The sequence below is a fragment of the Podarcis tiliguerta genome (genome assembly GCF_965153285.1).
Source record: "Podarcis tiliguerta genome assembly, chromosome: 10".
In the NCBI taxonomy this organism is placed as follows: domain Eukaryota; kingdom Metazoa; phylum Chordata; class Lepidosauria; order Squamata; family Lacertidae; genus Podarcis; species Podarcis tiliguerta.
The window spans coordinates 25,831,212-25,839,672 of NC_139543.1; positions in this window are offsets into that span (position 1 = coordinate 25,831,212).

Below are 8,461 nucleotides of genomic sequence, written 5' to 3' on the forward strand. Positions count from 1 at the left end.
GCCTTCAGTCATCATCTGGTGCACAAAACCTCATCTCTCTATTCTTAAGCATCAAATCTTTTTACAACCAGAAAGTTGCTACTCTTCAAGGCATGTCCTCAGGTGATAGAGGATATCAGTTGATCCCCTGCTACATGGGTCTCTTCTGTTGTATTGCTCCCTCTTCCTTTGTATTATGGTCTACTGCTGTCAGGTAATCATTCTCTGATAAAGTCTTGAACGATCAGAATACAAAAGTGATGTCTCTACCTTTTCGTCTACATACCTTTTTGTCTCTCAGCTTTTCTTAATTAGCCACTCTTGGTCTCAAGAAAGCCTATTGCCCTGTGAGATTAAATTTGCTAGAAATAGAATTGCAAGCAACAAATAAAAGTTACTGATTTGTTTCCTCCCCTTTGTCACGGAATACACTGACCCAGAAGATCACGTTACATTTTTCTACATGGTCAGTTAAAACAAAACACCCCCCCCCCCAATATCCATAAATGTCTCTATTAGTTTTCCTGACACCAACAAGCTGGGCCTCCTACTATAAACACTCATTTTGTTTTAAAGGAAAAAAGGGCATTCCTTGTGATAACCCCACGTTAGATGCTCCATTGAACAGCTGTGCTAAATGAATCTATACTTGATTACATACTAAAATCTCATCCAACTCACTCAGTTCCACACAGGGGGCTCAAGCTTCCCACCATCATCTGGGAAGCGTAATTGCAACTGGCCATCTTAAAGGTCATGGATAGAAGCTTAATTTAAAGCTCATATAATAATGTAATTTGATCCTGGGAAACACCATAAATATTGCCTTGTGAGGATTCCCTTCAAATGAAAAACGTAACCAACTACTGGGGGATTTTTTGTTTCAGACAGCCGAGTCTTTGTTTCTGATGGCACAGGGTGGTCCAGCATTGAATAGTGCCACCCAGGGTGCTACACTGCACAGCATATGTGCTGTGGGGTGCCCACAAAGAACTTTTATGTGTGGGTTTTATCATCCCTTTCAGCTAAGGCACCCAATCTGCCAAAGAAAGGTGTGTGGAGTGTATTTGGAGTGCAAGTGATAGGAAGTCTTCAAATGGGGAAGCTGGAGCTTGCATACACCTTGAAGAACCTCTGGATTGGTGTGTAAATATATTACCACCTGTGCCTCCAATCCTAATAACTGAGGGGAGGATATAGGAAACCTGACATTTATGAGGAAAATGTATTGAGCAAAAGAATAAGCATGTGGTGGAAAGCGCAACTCCAAAATGCTCGTAAGCAGTGCTATTTTTCTAGAAAAACAGATATCGGAACTCACCATGAATGCCTTGGTTGTTGACAATGTCAATGGCGCCCACCTGAGAGGTGCCGGAACTGATTTCCAGCTGAAAAAAAGCTTTGCTCCTAAATCAGAATGTAAAAAAAGAAAGCCACCCAGAGTGGCTGGGGCAACCCAGTCAGATGGGTGGAATAGAAATAATTTATTATTGTGATTGTGATTGCTGCTGCTCTGCTGAATCAGACTAAAGGTCCATCTTGTTGAGCACCTTGTTCTTCACAGTAGTCAACTAGATGACCCTGGTAAGATTTGCCCAGCTGCAGTGCCTGGTGGGTTGCATAATTTTGATGGGTAAACGATTGATGTCACTAACAGACCAGAGTAATCGTTCATCATATAATATCATATCATATAAACAATGTTGCATTTACAAAAGACCTGATGCAACTTTGAAGACTCTTTTCATATGCCCGCACGTATATTTTTCAGATGAGCCCTTTGGGGACATGCATATTTCTGCTACCTTATTCTTCCACAAAACTTGATTCATTTTGCCACTGCAAAATTCCAATTGAATCTATCTGTATCAGCATACGGATGTAGTCTTGAGATGCTGTGAACACTAAATAACCATTTCAATACATGTACAGTCGATAAAGACCAGCAAAGAAAGCGCTCTGATTGAAAACAAGCCCCCAGAATGATGGCTTGGACTGATCCTCTAACAGCTGGGGTTAAGTGTAAATATCTAAGTGTAACAAAATAAAAAAAATCCTTCCAGTAGCACCTTAGAGACCAACTAAGTTTGTTATTGGTATGAGCTTTCATGTGCATGCACACTTCTTCAGATGGTATCTTGTCTGTTTCAACAACCCTATATATTTGAGCAGGTTAACCTGTTAAGAGACAGACCTGTTAGGGAAACAGCTGTCTTACAACACCACCAAACCTGTCCCCTTCTAGTACTTCCTGTGAGGATTAGCAAGAATGCTTTCACAGACATGTGAGGGCAAGGGGGAGGGGGAGAGGGAGAGAAAAACCTCTGGAAGAAGAATGTAACCAAATGCTGGTTCATCATCCTGCTAAAGTAGATTAGCATTTGTCATGCAGACAAAGAGTGGAGTCATTTCAGTGAGTTCTGCTCCAAAACTGGAGCAAATAATTTCATAAATATTACAGAATGGTACTTCTTAATGAACAGAACCATTATCTGACGGCCCTTCAGAATGCAGTAATATATAGGAAAGTGTGTTCCTTGATCTCCTGCTGCCTGATTTTTTTAAAAATATGGTTTCCTTCTATTGAATATGGTGAACATAGTGTAAACATGTGCAAATAATAACAGAGACCTCCAGAAGATCAAAAGATGTCTTTCAAAGAAGGCATGTGTGCACATTCAAATCCCTTACCTCAAATTACAGGTTTTTCAACAGACATTTCCTTAGAAGTCAGAAGTAAGGAATTTATATTAATTCCCATGAATTGAAAAAAGGCAACTTGGATTTTTAAAAAGAAGCAGTTACTTATTTGACATTTGAAAACAAAACTATTGTTAGTTCACTTGTTTTGAAAAACTGCAGCTTATGAAAGTAAATGCAAGGCACTGATCAACATTCAAAATATATTTTATCAATAGAAAGGTATCACATTGTACGTCTTTAGGTTTCCCATGCTAAGAGTTCTGGTCAAGTGAAGAAAAGGTCATTTTCTTCTCAATGATTGCTCCTTTTTTATATCAAAACATTCTGGGGTAAAATTATCACAATCCGCAAGAGCAGATGTTGAGAACGATAAACCCAGGATATAATTTACATATAATGGTATGTGTTGTAGCCTATTGAAAGAGATTTTAATCACAAATGCATTTTGGGGAAATGTAGAATAGAATTTTAAAATGTTATAAAGAATAATCCCTTTCACAAGTGGTTATTTGGGGAAAAACAGTAGCCCTGTGATCCATTACTTCTTTGATTTTGGAAAATGTAAACAGTTCTCATGGGGCTTTCAAACTGGTGTGTAATTCCCCATGTCTTAATTTTGCTTTTCATGTTGTATTTAATATAAATTGTGCTTTGGGCTCTGTTCCTCACATCCCCATCCCTTCCAGAGAAGCTCACACAAGAACAGGGTGCTTAGAGAGCGCTGAACTGCCTGCCTCTAAAGTTGACATAATCACATTGTTGTCGGGAGGATAATTGCCAGGGAAACATATCATTTAAAATGGCCTCTGGGTTAAGGCAGTCTAGAGAAAGCTATGCAATGGTTCGCAGCAGATGTGCGCCTTACAAATGGCATATTGCTAGCTCCCCTGCTTCAGCCTTCCTACATGAGCCTCATTTCCACATTCCCTAAGAGCATGAGGCTTGTGGCAACTGCTTCTCAAATTACACATGGATGCCATGGGACTCCCTACCATAAGCCAGATCTGTTACCAAAATAGGAATAAACAACTCATGAGTCATGGAGGACCCCTGTGCCTCGAATACTTTTGTGGCCCGGCAATGTCTAAGAGGTCTCATTTATTGTGTTGCAAAGGCTACATCTGTTGACCTCTTCTTGTGATGCAGCAAGGAGCTATTATGAAAGGCACAGGGGCACAGAAACATTTACGGTGCAGGATTCAGGCTTAAGAGGCATGATGCAGAAACCGAAACTAAAAGAGGTCTGGTACCTGGTTGGAAGGCTATCTTAGAACCACATTTATGGAACCATTAACCACAAACCCCCAAATTTGGGATCCTCTGCAAGCCTATGCCTAAGTTTAGCAGGGGTTTTTTTGGGGGGGGGGTTTCAATGTTTTGCAGCACCCCACAAACTGAATATCTGACACATCAAACATGGGGTTCATACTTAACACCTCACATTTATGCCATCTTCAATTGTGTTGGAGAATTGAGGCAGATGCACAACGAAATTGTTGTTTTTTCCTTCAATGTGTTTCATAGCATTCTCACCCCCAGCTGTTCACATCAGCATGGCTTCAATTCCTTTCTGTTTGTGAACACACAGGGGGGTGCTAAACGGGCTGCGATGTCTTGACCCTATGCAAATGTGTTTACACCTTGGATAGAAATGAATTAGAAAGGGCTTAAGGACTCCAATTGACGTGATGATGGTTTGAGAAACAACAGTACAGTGGTACCTCGGGTTACATATACTTCAGGTTACATACGCTTCAGGTTACAGACTCCACTAACCCAGAAATATTACGTCAGGTTACGAACTTTGCTTCAGGATGAGAACCAAAATCATGCTCTGGCAGCGCAGCGGCAGCAGAAGGCCCCATTAGCTAAAGTGGTGCTTCAGGTTAAGAACAGTTTCAGGTTAAGAACGGACCTCCGCAACGAATTAAGTACTTAACCCGAGGTACCACTGTGTTGTTGTTGTTTAGTCATTTAGTCGTGTCCGACTCTTCGTGACCCTATGGACCAGAGCACGCCAGGCACTTCTGTCCTCCACTGCCTCCCGCAGTTTGGTCAAACTCATGCTGGTAGCTTCGAGAACACCATCCAACCATCTTGTCCACTGTTGTTCCCTTCTCCTTGTGCCCTCCATCTTTCCCAGCATCAGGGTCTTTTCCAGGGAGTCTTCTCTTCTCATGAGGTGGCCAAAGTATTGGAGCCTCAGCTTCACGATCTGTCCTTCCAATGAGCACTCAGGGCTGATTTCCTTAAGAATGGAGAGGTTTGATCTTCTTGCCGTCCATGGGACTCTCAAGAGTCTCCTCCAGCTCCATAATTCAAAAGCATCAATTCTTCGGCGATCAGCCTTCTTTATGGTCCAGCTCTCACTGGTACCACTGTATCTTGTAACAAAGTACCCCATACATGCACATTGGAATGCAGTGAAAGCACAGCGAGAGGGCTTAGCTTTCTGTGACTTTGATAATTGTATGTTTACCTCACTTACAGTACATATCCAAAGAGAAGAGGAACTCACTTAATGTGCCTTTCAGGGCAGCGAGCAGCAAGAATTCAGATTCCACTAACTTCTTTAACTTTGCAATGAAGGAGAGCAAAACTGGGCTTGTAGTATTTAAACCCTGTTGAAATTGGATTGGAAGCTGGCATGCAGAAGAGCTTAATGGATTACACATTCCTAGCTATTGCCAGTTCTTGGGAGACAGAATGGAGCATGACTAAGCAAGAAACGAACACACTGCATAAATATGATAGAAAAACAAAATTGTTATGGTTACATGACAGGTAGGATATTACCAGGCCTTCAAACTAACTGAAACGGGCAATGCAAGTCATCGTCAATTCGGGCTGCAATATTTCAAAGAACTTAACATTATTGGAAAATACTAAGCCAGAAAAATATGTAGTGAATAAATGACACCATACTTGAATATCACATACACATATGGCTTTTAATCTGGGTAATAACATGGTTTTATCTAAGCGGATGGTGTTCAAAATAAGGTGGCAATCATTTTTTTTTGCACCGTGGAGAAATGGGCATGTCCCATGTGCTTCTACCACATGCCTAACATAACTTGTGAAGCAGGCAGACCACCCAGAGGTCTCTATATGTGTTGCAATCTTCAGTATGTTTTTCCTCTCCATTTTAAGGCAGCTAGAGGAAGGGTAAGAATAACGGGAAATGAGTCTCAACATACTGTACATGGATGTTGCTCCTGTTGTTTCACTGGCTGCATTCCAACAGCACTTTATTTCATTTTCCTGACATTTCCTTACCTGATCATTTTTGTGTTTTATGTGATCTTTCACATGATACATGTAATGGTTCTAGGGATTGCTTGTGCGTAAGTTGCCTTTACTCATGGCTAGGTTGCATGATTGAACCCTTTCTGACCAAACAGCCTCTATTCCGTGGCTGCCTCAGTCGCTGGCAGAATCCGTCAGTGGGCGTTTCTTAAACCGCTTCCAACATAAAAGCTGCTTGACGCCCATTCTCCTCCCCCATTGCCTGCGCGAAAGCTTTCTGCGCAGGGTGGGTGTGGGCAAAGGAGCACTTGTCCCTCTCCGCTGGTTTCCTGCGAAGAGTCCTGGAGCCACCTCTCCGCTTCCTCTATCTCCTCCCCTTCTCCTCTGGTGTTACGCTGATTACCTTCCCCAGCGGATGGGCTATCCCTCCTCCTACTAGGACCCTCTCCACCATCATCCGGGAGCCCCCTCACCGCCTCCCGCTCCAATGGCAGTTCCCTGACAATACAAAAGCAACTTCTGGAAATCTGGGCTTAGGGCTCATTTTGGTGATGATAATAGATTCTGGAAAAAATATATGTCTGCAACTCCATTAACTGGGAACATCACAGGAGTGTTGCATTGTAATTTTGCCACTGTTTTCATGGACTATGCCATGTGATGATATTTGGGGCAGTATCCCACCATACCGTTCCTTCATTTTCATGGGTTAATCATGGGGAAACAGAAGCACACCTGTGCATAAAGGGTGGTGACATGTCTGGTGATGTTTGCTGTTGTGTTACACCTTGTGAAATTTAGCCTGGCATGGTGGTATTGTGACCCCAAAGCCACAGACCCAAAATGCAACAAGTACTGCAGTGTAAACAAGACTGAAGCACTAGCCATGCAACCGGGGAAACTAACGCAGCAATCCCTATGTCTGAATGATGACTGTGTGCTGTCTTTGGCTGTTTAACAGAAAGACGGTACGCTATTTGACTCCTGGAGGCTATTAGCTCACAGGACATTGCAGCAGGGTGCACAGTTATTGCAAACGTTCCTTACCTGGCTTTTGTGATGTCCCCAACTTGAGTGACAATACATTTTGTTTAAAGACGGCAATGGCCACTAATGCAGTTTGCAAGATAAAACCACCAGCAGCTTTGGCATGGGAAGAAGGGCAAGGAAGGACTTTCCACTCTTACCTTTCTGTGCCAGGAAATGTCAGTGGAGGGAGATAAACAAGCACATGGCTGCTCATTGGATGTACATTAGTAGTCTGCACTAGGGTAACCAATAAAAAACTGGATGAAAGTAATTTCCTGGCACCTAAGGGGGCCATCTCTAAATTTATATCCCCCCCGGGCAGAGGAATATTACCCAATTCCCTATAGTTCCCAAATACGCTGTGAACCGCCCTGATATCCTGTGAACCACCCTGAGACCTGTGGGTATGGTGCAGTATACAATTATTATTATAATTCTTATTATAATCATCATCATCATTAAATAATACTCCCCGCAATATGCCACAGTGGAAAACAGATTTTGCATATAGTTAACATGTCTAAACCTAGCTAGTCTTAGCATAAAAACAGGCTGGAAAAAAACACATTTGATTCTTCCAGCAAAAAAACAAAAAACAAAACTCCCAACTTCTGAGCTTTTGAAAGAGATAGCATGATCAGGATGAAAGCTTTACCTTCTAGTCTTTAAACTTTCAGGAGCAATTTCAGAATCTTTTCCTCTCCCCACCCCTTTTGGTAAAGCATTAACAAATATATGCCTGGTCACATTAGAGGTTTGTTGGCAGAGAAGACTCCCACAAGATTGACATTATATTAATTATGAGGCCTGTGGGCACTGGAAATTGAACCATCAACGCTGAAACTGGCAAACTATCTAAGGAAAGCTGCCATCATCTTACTATCTAAGACCTGGAGGCAAGTCGTCACCTGAATTACGTACAAAGTAAAGTAAAACATTACATTAAGCAAGCAGAATGCACATTTCTCTTGACATTCAAACCATCTGGGATAATTATTCTATGTATTACAGATCTAATTACATACGTCTCATTTCAAAATACAACAGCAATGAAAAGGATAGAATTTGCAATGTGGCTTCTGTTATCTGAACGATAATCACAATGTTCTTCTTGGAAAAGAGCTTTGTGAAATTAAAAAGTTGTCACTGAGCTTAACCAGGATCCAAAGAACTACTGAAATGGTGCCATGGGCCTCTGTGCCTTATGGCAAACTGCTTTTGAAAATGAAAGCAATTTCAAAAGCGGTTTGCAAGAATCCTTAAGAGGTCTACTGTTACAAAAGTAGATGATCTCATGAGGCGCATCTGAATTATCAGTCTAAAATAGATCTTTGGATCCTCCTGGGCTTTGAAAGATACAACCTTGCAGATTTTGTGTGTGTCATACTTCAGCATGGATTTTACAACAATGGCAAGTGCAGTACGTAAATGTAATAAAGAAGAGCTTTCCTGGATCAGACCAAAGAGTTCTGTTCTCACAGTGGCCAACCAGATGCTCAAG